The 12,666-nt window shown below is 44.1% G+C and overlaps 1 long non-coding RNA gene across 1 annotated transcript in view; it reads left to right on the forward strand.

Annotated features, from left to right (window-relative positions):
- LOC125128304 (uncharacterized) overlaps positions 1 to 12,666 on the forward strand; it is a 194,907-nt gene that overhangs the window by 160,278 nt on the left and 21,963 nt on the right. The gene's annotated exons all lie outside the window — the stretch shown is intronic.

Genomic DNA, 12,666 nt, shown 5'->3' on the forward strand with positions numbered 1-12,666 from the left:
ATAGCAATGCATTGCATTGAATAATAATTACATTTCTCATATGATATTACCAATTTTTTGGTCTGACCTTTAAGAAGAAGAGCTTTTTAATTTTAACCAAAGTTATTTCCTTTTGAATTTTAAAGAAGAACTTCTCTGAAGACTTTGACAGAGAGACATCTCTGCTTGAGGCAAAGGTTGTTCACTATTTACTGGAGTGGACCTCATCTCTTGTATTAATGAAGTGGAGACTAATGGGAACAAATTGATCTCTTCATAATTTGTCAAGTGAAGTGTGGCTAGCTGAAAATTTCATTATCAGCACTGTTCTAGGGGAACTGTAAAAAAAGTTAGCAAGAGTCAGTTTCATAACGTTCTTTCAGGGTGAGGAGGATTCTCGGTTGTCATTCACCGAAGAATCGGCGATAGTTTCTAGCAGGCTGTTGCAAATAAAAGAGTGATTTGTGAAGTTATTCTCAACTCCTTTTGCAATGAGGGAGAGCCTCATTCCATTTTCTGAAACTGAAATATGATTTAAGGAGCAGCGTTAAGAATTGCTGCTCTAGCCATTAAAACTATGATGTGGCTGCACACTTATCGACATTGAGAGATATTCACATTAGGTTAGTGTAAAAAGTGGGTTACAGAATAGGATCTAAAGTAGGATTCTATTTTTGTTTTAAAAAAGCATATGTATTTGTACGGGAAAAGTCTGGAAAGACATGCTTGCATAATTACAATAGGAAATAAATAAGGAAAGGGATAAACACACCAACAAAAAGGAGCAAAACATATCAACATGTAATTCGTAGAAAAGAAATGCAAATACATGAAAATAAGTGAATATCTTATACTTCATTTGTAATCATAGAAACCTAATTTAAAATGATAATGAGATAGCTTTATTTTTGTTGATTGGTTTGGTAAAAATGTTTCAAATAAAAGAATATCCAGTGTTCATAAGGGAGAAGACAAAGGCATGCCCATATTCCTGGTGGTGGCTTATTTTGGCGCAAATTTAAAACAATGTTTTGATTACAATTTTTTGAGGCATAATTAACACAGAAAACTGCACACAGCATGCTGTGCATAGCATACACAAGGTGCACTCTATTTAAAGTGTGATTTGATAACATTTGACATGTGTATATACTCACAAAACCATCACCAATGCCAAGATAATGAATGTACCCATCACCCCCCAAAATCCCCTCCTGCTCTTTGTAACACTTCCCTCCTGTTCCTCCATGTCCCATGTCCTGTCTCCGTCTCAGGCACCCACTGAGCTGCCCTCAGTCAACAGAGACTGCATGTTCTAGAATTTCATACACGTGGAACCTTACCACATGTACTCTCTTTTTGGTTCTGGCTTCTTCATGCCGCGTGATTATTTTGAGTTTCATCCATGTTATTGTGTGTACCTAGAATTCATTCCCTTTTAGAGCTAATATTCCATTATGTGAATATTACTACAATTATTAAAAAAAACGCTTTGTATTAGGTTCTGTTTTTATCTCTATTTCCAAAAATAGGAAACTGAATTTCTAGAGCTAATTCCACCCAAAGTAACTCAGGTAGTAAATGATGGAGACAGAATTTGAACCCAGACACTCTTACTCTCGAATTCTACATTTCCAGTCACAAACTTTGAAATATTGTTCTTATGATTTAGATATATTAAAATCCCATTAATAGAGGGATGAGCTAACCATTTTACATTTAAGTAATAAAATACATGCAAGTATTTAAAAATGATCTTGCAGGAGGAATTTTTGAAAAAGGTTTTAAGGATACATAATAAAATAGCACGGCTTATCCCAAGTGGTGAAACCGTGGGTAATCTTAATTTTCTTCTTTTTTTTCCTCTTCCTTAGAGTTTTCCAATTTCTTGCCTTTGCTCATAAAGAAAAATAAATAAATAAGAAGGCTTGCAGCCCCGGGTCCTTCCCTATATACTATTAACCATGGATGAGCTCTAAAGCTGGACTTTTGGCCTATGTTTGTGACGTTTGCAGCTTTCTTTTTCTTTTCCATCTCTCTAGATTTTACTCTACCCTTTGTGGTCAAGCTCATGTTCAAACTCTCCTGGGATAGCTTTTCTAATTTTAGCTACCACTGTTTTTTCTGCAGCACATAGCAGTCTGAGTAGGAGCATTTAACCACTTTAGTGGTTGTCTTCGGGTGTTATTCCTCTCTTCCAAGTCTGATTTTGAACTTTTGAGGGCCGTGCCAGACTCTACTTGATCGTATTTGTATTTCCCCTTCTCTGGCCCAGGGCCATGGTGAGCCCATCATGATAACACACCCTCATGTGTGCACTGAACTGCACCATGACAAACTGTTTCCCTGGCTGTTAACTCATTCAACCCTCTAGCAAACCCTCTGCAGCAGTGGGGGTTGGAAGGGAGGTCTCGTAACCTCTGTTTTCCAGGGAGGTGTTCTGAAGCCTAGACTGGCTAAGCAACTTCCTTGAATATCACAACTAGCAGAGCAGGAATGAAAATACAGATATCCCAAGTTCTAGCCACAGTTCTTTCTACTGTTTCAAAGGCTGTGGGAATAGTCTTGAGGCCTGAATGCCAAGCCTGAGCTCCCCAGCTCCACCCTTCTCTTGTATGATTTCAGCCTCTTGTCCTGGGTGCTTGTGGCAGCTTGTTATCTTTTTTCTTTTTTGTCTTTTTAGGGCTGCACCCATGGCATATGGAGGTTCTCAGGCTAGGGGTTGAATCAGAGCTGTAGCCACTGGCCTATACCACAGCCACAGCAATGCCAGATCTGAGCCACATTTTTGGCCTACCCCACAGCTCATGGCAATGCTGGATCCTTAACCCACTGAGCGCGGCTGGGGATTGAACCTAAGTCCTCATGAATGCTAGTCATATTTGTTTCCCCTGAGCCATGATGGGAACTCCCTGTGGCAGCTCATTTCCTGACCTGGACGTGTGCACACGACCCTGGAGGCCATCAGTGCTTGCCCATGGATTATCTACCTGGTGGGTTGGAAGACATCTGTTTTTAAAAAAATAAGCTTGGCCCCACTTAAGGCTCACTCTCTCCAGGCCCCAGGAAGTGAACTCTTCATTTCCCTCTGCCGTTGCTTGGTACTAACTTGAATGCCTTGGGCCTGTCTAGTTTGTTTCCAAGTCTGGAGAAGAGATGCACAGTTCAGGTCTCGCTTCCCTTGGCAGGGTGGGGCACCCTTTTCTCTCCTCAGTGAATGAAAGGCTTTTCTGCTGGAAGTACCTTCCTCTGTTAATCCCATATGTGGGCAACGTGGCATCTTTGACCTTGGAATTTATACTTTGGAAGTCTAAGTGGATGCTTTTCTGTATTCTGGGAGAACTTGGCCAATACTTGGGAAAGGAAACGCATGCCCTGACAGTTACTTTGGTAGATCGAAGAGGCTGGCAGCAGACAGGATGAGACATAGGGCCTTAGTCAAAAAGGTGGCTCTAGGCAGAGGCAGTAGTTTTGGTTCCAGGGCTGGTTTTCCTGGCTACTCACCCACTTTGCCTTTTTTGAACTTAGCAAGGAGAAGAGCCCAACGCATTCACTCCTTTCTCCAGGAACTTAGGTCTCCCTGCTTCATCTTCCCTGGTCTTTGTAGCTGCCCAAACCCCGGCTCCATAGCATCTACCTCCTTATTTTGACTTATCTTGCTTTTCCCCATTTTTTACCACCTTTGACAGAGAGTCAGCTCTCCTCTGTCTCCTGTGTAGCCCGTGGTTCTTCTGGCTCTCAAGACTTGCTCCTCTGTTCCTTCTACTGCATAGATTCAAGTTCTGCTCTTTGTTGGTAGTTTAGCTCAAGTTTCTCCTTCCTCCAGGAAGCCTTGCTGATAACTCCTACCCCATAAGTATTTTCCCCTCCAGAGAACTCATTCAGGGGTTATTATATTTAGTTATCACTTTTCCTTTTCTCTCTCCATTTTTTTTGGTCTTTTTTTGCCTTTTCTTGAGCCACTCCCATGGCATATGGAGGTTCCCAGGCTAGGGATCAAATTGGAGCTACAGCCACTGGCCTACATCACAGCCACAGCAACATCAGATCCAAGCCGAGTCTGCAACCTACACCACAGCTCACGGCAACGCTGGATCCTTAACCCACTGAGCGAGGCCAGGGACCGAACCTGCAACCTCGTGGTTCCTAGTTGGATTCGTTTTTGCTGTGCCACGATGGGAACTCCCCTTTTTTCATTTCTTCATGATCAGGTAGCACATTCTAAGTAGTCTGGGAACGACTTGAGCTCAGAGGTGTTTCTGTAACGCCCCGCGCGGTGCACCTGACAACTGATCAGTGGCCTGGATTTTCAAGGTGATGTGGAATCTCTTTAATTATAGCATCTCCAGATACTGAACTGTGAGTTCAGATGAGAGATAATGGGAATCTAGTTGTGGGTTAGAGAATGAGGTATTTAGGGATGAGTGTAGATAGTGCTTAGAGTTCATGGCTCTGGGGAATGGAAGAGGGGGGATTTGAGAATTATCTAGCTTTTGCTCAAGCAATTGGGAGGCTAGTGAGGCCATTCATTGAGACAGAAGATACAGGAATATGTGTGCTTGTGTGTGCGTGTATTTGTGTGCGCGTATGTGTGTGTGCTGCATAGGTTTGTGTGTGCCGTGCATATGTTTGATGTGTGTGTGGAGATTATTGTGGAGATGATGCAATACATTTTGGATAAGTTACATTGAAGGCACGTGCAGCCCCAAACCTCCCTTGGGCCAGGAGCCTTGGACAGAGAGTTTCTCCTCAGAGATTCCAGCTTCTCCTGTGAGCTTGCCAGGAGAAGAACACTCCAGAATGATGAGCAAAGCCAAAGTCTTAGTAATGCTGAGAGTCAAGTCAGGAAAATCACTGCACTGTGAGTTCTTTGGCTTCTCTCTCAACCTCAATGCTGGTCACTTTTGGCAGGCTGGTCATGGGTTGCTGGTCTCTGATGTTTAAGAGAATGGCTTTTTCCTGGGACCATCAGCCATATTAGTTTTAATATTATTAAAAGGTGACACATACATGGGAAAATTTGAATTCTTACATGCCCCTTAAAAAATGTGCCCAGAAACCTTGTATTCTGGTATGTTCTATTTTGGCTGAAATATAGTACTTTTAATGAAGAGTTCGTTGAGCCATCATTTCCTTTTTGAGTCTAAGGGTGGAAGTTCAAACAACTCAGCAATCATTCCTGTCATCTACATCTAGCTTCATATTGCAGAAGACAATGTTATCTGGAGGCGAGGCAAATACAAAATTCAAGTCAAGTTTAATAGGAATAGAGGTTGCAAGATGAGAAGGGCATTGCTATAGGCTGAGTCTAGAGCAGGTCAAGCTTTCTTATGAGCTAGGGCCAGGCATGTCCAGGGGCAGGGGATGGGACACCGAGGTTCTGAGGGATGCTGCTCTATGCCGTGACCCCATAGGCACTGCCGTGGAACTCAGTCGCCTCTGCGTCTCAGAGTTTGTGTCCTTGAATTAAGGTGAAACTTCTTTGCTCTCACTCTTGGATTCCTCTGGCAATCCGTAAATCATCCTGGAATTTGTCAGGCCTGTGGGCCAAAAGCCTGTGGGGTGGGGGAATATAATTGTTAGCAATCCTTACAATGCCTTAAATATAAAAGCCAAAGGCACAAGGGTGTTTATATCAATCTTCTCTAGGAGCGTATAAAGCAAAGAACCAGCAAGTTAACCAGCCTAGGGGGAATGGTAACCATAGCCTGGTTAAGTTACTCCACAGCATGATCCAGTTGGTAGAGAGAGAAGGCCGGACCCTAGAGGGGTGCCTGCTTGCCCTTGGCCAGGGCCTTATTGGTGTCATTCAGCCTGATGAGGTCACCATTGGTCAGTTCTGTGTATATATACAGAGGCGGCCAGGTCCCCGGAGGTGAAAACATCAACCATGTGAGCCTGTTGTGGAAGTGAGCACCAGATCATGCATTCACAGCGGCAAATGCCTAGATGGTGACTAGAATGTTTCAGCACAGACTCAGGCCAGTCCCATCTCTGGGCAGCATTTCTGGAACGATGCAATATCACCCAAACTGCTGAGTGACCAAGGAATTGAGCCAAGGGGGAGACTTGATCTGGGCCTGGTGGAGTCTGATGAACTTTTCCCAGCTCATAGAGGAGGGCACCTCCCAGGTGGCCAAATGCCCAAGGCCTGGATACTGGGCCTCCCTCTCAGGTACTGCTGGCTGCATGTCCTCCTCTCTGAGCTGTCCTTTCACAGCCCTGGCTCCCCGAGGCTGCACCCAGTCATGTCAGTGATCTGCAGCTCAGTCTCCATCCAACAAATCAGATCCTGGCTTCCTTCCGTGGCTGGCTTAGCTCTTTCCCTGGCAAACTAACTCAGATTTATACCCAGAAATTCTCTTTATTTACAAATTTAGGGATCATCTGAACCCTCCTCCCCTGGAATTATGCTTATACAAATCAAATCATTATGACATGGAAACTGTAGAAGCTTGGAAAAAATACAAGACAGATAATAATACTATACAAAAATATACAATTTTGTGCCACTGCTTCTTATAGCTGCAAAGCAGTTTGTGTGTGTATGTGTGTGTGTGTGTGTGTGTGTGTGTGTGTGTGTGTGTAAGGAAGACCAGAGATTATGGAGAAATGTAAACTTAATTTGATTAAATAGTGGAATACTCTATGTCATAATTTTCCTTGACATTATAAATATGTTTTCATCATCAGTGACAAGAAAAAAATACCTCGACTTTCGCATCCATGAGTTCCAATCCATCCTGGGGGAGCAGTCAGGCCATCTGGGTCAGAAGAGGCCGGAACCGGCTTCTGGCCAGAGCAGACCTCTTCTTGGATTCCAGCCTCTGTGATCAGAATCTTTCAGCCTAAACGCACACCCTGCCTTGCCCAGACCCCACTGGGAGCATTTCAGGGTTCTCAGGAAGTTGATGGTTCTGAGTTCGGCGCCTCACCAAGAGGTCAGTTGTTTTCTATTTCAGACATATCCTCAGGCCTGAGCTCCTCAAGAGGGAAATGATGGTGGTGGTGTTGGCTTTCAGCTCCCAACTCCAAAACGGAAAAATATGCTGTCGCTGAGCCTCATCTGTGTTTCTGAATCTTTTTCAGATGGGCTCTTCTGTGATTCAACTATCTCTGCCTTTCCCATTCTTCTCTCCCTAAGCAAAGAAGCCTTTTGTTGATTTAGTCCATCAAGTGAGATAATGTCACTGAAAGGCTGAGGGCTGCGCGATATATAGGGTGGTTGTTTTGCCAGCACCTATTTTGAAGGATCTAACGAAAGGCATTCATTTACAAAGGAGTTAACACCATAGAATTCTACTGTATGTCTGCTCATCAGTGAGTTGGGGCAAAGCAGAAAACAAACTCAGAGCTGGAAAGTCTCTTTGCCGCATTAGAGCTCTGAGAGAATGTTGGTTACGTGGGTGACTGGCCCTGGGGTGGGCATGGAAAACCTCAAGGGGAGGTGTCCAGAGGGCAGGATTGAAGCATGAAGGTCTCTTAAACTTTCTTGATTTCATGTCCTTATATGCCAGAGGAGGGGCCTGATGAGGCGATCTCCGAAGGCACTTCTAGCATCATGTTGGTGACTCACAAAACCTTATTTGAGATATATGGTTCCACTGGTCTAATTTTTCAAGCCTGTGAGATAGCAAGTCACATGTTGCCTTTGTATAACAGCCACAACTTAAGAGTTAAAGATCCAGGGAAAGTACTGCATGGTGAGATTTGTGATTTCTTTTTTATTGGAAGGTCTGGTTTGTAGCAGAAGATTGCAAAGTACACTCTGGGGCCGGTACCCACAGCCTACAGAGAATTTCATACTCTGTGCTGAATGGGCAGGCAGAGAGACAGAGCAGCAAGACAGATGGAAGAGGCCAAAGTTGAGAATCTGGTGTGGTGAACATAGTCAGGGCCCACGTTTCTGCTGGGAGGTAGTGTGGCCTCTCAGATGCATCTGTGGGCTCAGCCCATAAAACAATCACAGAAATCGAATTCTAATACTTTTCCTGGGTCTGAGCATATAATGTCTCCTCACATGAAAAGATGCCCTAGAGGAGAAAAACCAGGATGAGGTACTTTATTTTTATGCATTTTGGGTCTCTGCCGAAGAAAGCCAAAGAAGTTATGGGGTTGGTTAAACTTAAATTGTGGTTAGGAATTACCCACAGATCAGAACATTAACTGATGATTCAAATTCCCTTGCATCTGGCTATGGTAGCTGAATGGGGTTTTGATGGATATGGCGGCAGTGCGATATGTTTTATTGCATGTTGTTCTAAGGCCGGGTCTGTGCCTTATATTTAATGTTCTATAGGATAAAAGTATATATAAGCTGGCTCCGTTTGTTCAGAAAGTGTTAGGTCATTTTAGTTGGTGTGTCCCTATTGCACACAAACAAGAACAAGGTTGAAGTTCTATTTAAGCTTCATAGTGGGTTTACCAGTTTCACAGTGCCCCTCTTCACAGCTGTTCTTGACCACTGGAGGGTTGGGTCATTGGCCAAAGCTACATATCCCTTGCCCTAGGCTCATGTTTGCATATGGCACCGTGGAAGGGCCAACTATGGCTGGAGCTGAGATGGTCTGGATAAGACTCATCTTTCAGAAAGTAAGCTTAACTGGTACCAACATAATGTCTAGACCCCAAATCTCAGCATTGTTACTGTCTGCTGACAGCATTGCTGTAACAACAAAGATAAGTTCCATTCAAAGATGATTAGTTGAGAACCAGCTATTGACAGGATTTGAAACAAATGCCAGCTGTAGCCCTTGACCTAAGGAATTTATTGTTTCTAAATTCTGGAGGTTTTTGGAGGTTGCATAGTTTTAGTAAACAGACTTAGTAGAGAAATAAGTACAGGTGATGGGTCATTGGAGGAGGGAGGGGAGATAAAGATTGGGGAACAGACGAGCAGGAAGCCCAGATCTCCTGCTGAAGGGGAGGCTGGAGGCATCCATCATAATCTTGAGAATTTTCCTAAAGTAGAGTATTGATTCTCTATAGTAATGAAAGAAAGAAAAGTGATGCAGGAACACAAATACGTTAATAGTAAAATAGCTTACAGTTGTTTGCAATTCAGTCCATTTCTATATTTTAAACTGATTATCCTCTGGGATAGAGCTGGATCTTGGTGACTGTGAAAATTTGGTCTTGAGCCACTAAGGGGTGGGCAGCCCAGCCAAAGAACCTCAAACTGACACCCAAGGCCTCTGATTCCTGTGAGTAGCTTTGGAAATGGGCCACATTAGGAGATTTTATCATACAAAAAGATCTTTTTATTTGGTTATTATTTATTTCTAAATAGCCTTGGAAACCAAAGAGCAAAAAAATCATAAGCATTAACAAAATGCCAAGAAAAATTAAAAAGAACCATAAAATTCAAACACTTACCAAGCACCCTACCGAGCCAGGTACCATGCATGATATGACTCACTCCTTATAATTATGGATGTGACATGTATGAGGTATGTTTTATCATCCCCGGTTTATAGATGAGTCATTAATTAGGACAGCAGCCAAAACGGAAAGCACAGTTAAACAGGTTGAGAGCTGAAGTGTCAAACATGATGCCCTGGTTAATGGCGGGTTATTGATGGGTATTACCTGGCTGGTGGGTCTTTGATAAACTCTGCATTGACTTTGGCTCAGAAAAAAAAAGTCTTAGGTAAAAACAAATTTATCTGAAATAAACATCACAATATTATGTTTTAAATCTCCTGTATAAAAATTCAAATATAGAGTGCCCATATAATTTTCCCCTTCTTTTTGGGTCTCTTTGATTTTCAAACTGCTGTAACAATCATAGTCAATTTTAAAGTGTCGATGATAACAATACCGTCCTGAATTTTTATAGAGACTTTTTCTTGCAAGGACCTTGAAGTGCTAAAAATGTTGTCATCCATATAGGCAAACCTCGGGAATATCTAATTTAGCAAATGTCAGTGATAAATTCTTCTGGTGCCATTCTCCATGTCTTTGAATATATTAGAACGCCCTGGAAATAAGCATGTTTATTCTACAGCAATTGACTGCTGGTAATATGGTTAGTTGTTGTAATTCCACTTATATTTCCTGTTTATCTTTTCAATAGCTGCTGGGATTAAAAGAAAATCCTTTATGTTTTCTTCCTATTTCTAAAGTGGTAGGTATTAACCACTTTTTAGTGCTTTCTCCAGGTGGGCTGAGGAAAAAACACTCTCTTGAGCTAACTTCCTGCTTATGCTACTGAGCAGTCTTTCACAAACAAAACTAGAATTAGAATAAAAGTTGGAATTTTAAAGGCCACACCACACAGTTCCTGCACAAATGGAAAGCAACAGAAACTGTGAGGTCCTGTACGTGAATGAAGGAGTCTGGGCTCCCATACACGGACCTCCCTGGCTTCTGCCAGGCTCCCTCCCCCATTAATTGCCCAGCTTGATTGGAAACTCCTGGGAGACTGAGGGTGTCCCATGTTTTATTTTATTTTTTATGGATGACAAAGTCATTCTCTTTCACTGGGTCATTTTGAAAGGTTCGGTCTTTGCTCTTTATTTCAATTTTCAATGACTTCATTAGCAACAACTAAACATTGTCCACAATAGCAGCTTTATGTTTAAGAGTCAATTAAGTGCCAGACAGTGTCATTAAGTGGAATAGTGCAGATGGCAGGATCTGTGGGAGCTGGCGAGCGGGCGTGAGGCGGCCTGGGCTCCTTGGGGATGTGGCCAGGGCCTGGCCTCAGATCCCTGCCCCTATGCTCTCTGCTGCCTGGTCACTGAGGGCCAGGTTCCTCAGTCTTTCTCACCTCAGTGCCATCACACCCCTGGCCTTCTTCCTGGCCCTCTTATAGATTTAAAGCCTCTCTATGCTTTAAGTTCCAACTTAGATCTTTTTCTCCACGAAACCATCTCCTATGCCCTGCTCATTGCCAGCCCCCAGTGATGATAAGAACCCCCATTATACTTTGGAAATAGCTATTTGTTTCTGTATCTGAGGGTGGATCTATTAATTCTCAGCCCAGGCAGGATAGACAGGTAGAGACGTGTCTGGATTACATTTGAGAAAGGGGCTTAATTGCAAAGGTACTTGGGAGCCTGAGGAAAGAGGGGGACGGAACTCAGCTCCAGGAAGCTGGCTGGGCCCTGCCTTGAAGGACGGGGTGCTGGGGAGACCTCAGAAGCATGCACATGTGCTCAGTGTGGCAATTGGTTGCACAGAGACTTGGGACTGAGTCATGGCCCACAGGCATAGTGATCTTCTACTTGGCGCTATATTCATAATTCCCAAAGGGAGGACCCGCTTGCATCGTATAAAGGCCCCTGATCCCGGGTGCCTTTTCCAGGTGGATTTGGACCCATTGGAGAGTCATGGCTGAAGAGCATGGAAGGGCGGAGATCTTGTCCTGTAAGAGTCCAGAGAATGAGGGTATCTGCCTAACTTAATGTTCAAGTGGGGACACTTTGGATGTTAGTGATTATCCTGGGACCAGAGGCGTAACCTCGACAATCCTAGGCAACCAAGTGTGTGGTCCTTTGACCAAGAAGCCACCTAGTGTGAGTCAATTAAGTGCCAGACAGTGTCACAGACAACCTCTCTGTGTCCTCGGCCCTGGGTCATGGTGAGTTTAAATGTCACCTTGTGCAGAGGAGGGAATGGAGAGGAAGGAACTTGGGAGAAGGTCCTGGAATGTTGATGGATGCAGATGCAGCCGTAAGTTCACACCCATGTCCCATCTTAGTGGTGAGGAGCCCCGATGGTGGCACCTGTCAGCTCTCCTTCCAAGGGACCTATTTCCTGGAAGTGTCCCAGAAGTGCTGCCTGTTCTGGGAGCTGTGGCAAGGCCCCTTTGAAGGCACTGCCTCCGGAGAAGGACTTAGAGCCCCTCGGAGCCCTGCTGATTTATGGGCCTGAGTATCTAAACTCGTAAATATGACAGAGGGTCTCTTCCACTGTCCATTTGCTTGACCCGCAATATTGATCTTGGGTCTAAAAGCAGCAAACTGTCTCTTCTCCCCAGGGGTTGCCCCCCCCGCCCCCACCTGTTGCCATGTTTTCCCCTGAATTCCAGCAACATGTAGGGCCTTCATGTCACCAGAGTCATTTTCCAAATGAACAAATTGTGTTTTCTTCTTCGTTGAACCTGATATTTGAGCCAATCTGTGCAGGCAATTTCCTCCTCTTTGTTTTGCTGACCCTGAGCACTCTCAGCCCCCCATAATTATTGGGCCACTCCTGCCACTGGGAGGGCAGCTCTTGTACAACAACAATAATGATTTTGCTGAACATGAAAAGAAAAAGCCCCAATTCCAGGGTTTGGGCTCCGTTTTAGATGTTGATTATTTACAAAGTCTGCGTTTCAGTGTTGAGTTAGAATTTCCAGCACTGCGTGGGGAGCCACAGTCTGAACTGTGTCCTCTGCTCTCTTCCCCAGAGAGAGCCAGATGCTCCCCATGGGTGTGTGTGAGGAAGTCAGTCCTACCGGCTCACCTCGTGTGCCCCCTTGTCATTTCTCTCCATGCACTTACATCGAGACTATGTGGAGCCTGGGTCCTGTGGCTGGAGAAGGAACAGGAATTATTGTCTTGGAAAGCCCGTCTCTTTCAGGGAGAAAGGGAAGGATGTGGTGGAGTAGAAAAGGCTCAGGACTAGGAAAGACTCTCCCGACCTGTTAGTCCCACCTTTTGGTAAGGGTCAAACACCTATTCAACAGCCGTTCTGTTT

Source organism: Phacochoerus africanus, chromosome 5, assembly GCF_016906955.1.
Source record: "Phacochoerus africanus isolate WHEZ1 chromosome 5, ROS_Pafr_v1, whole genome shotgun sequence".
Classification (NCBI taxonomy): Eukaryota; Metazoa; Chordata; class Mammalia; order Artiodactyla; family Suidae; genus Phacochoerus; species Phacochoerus africanus.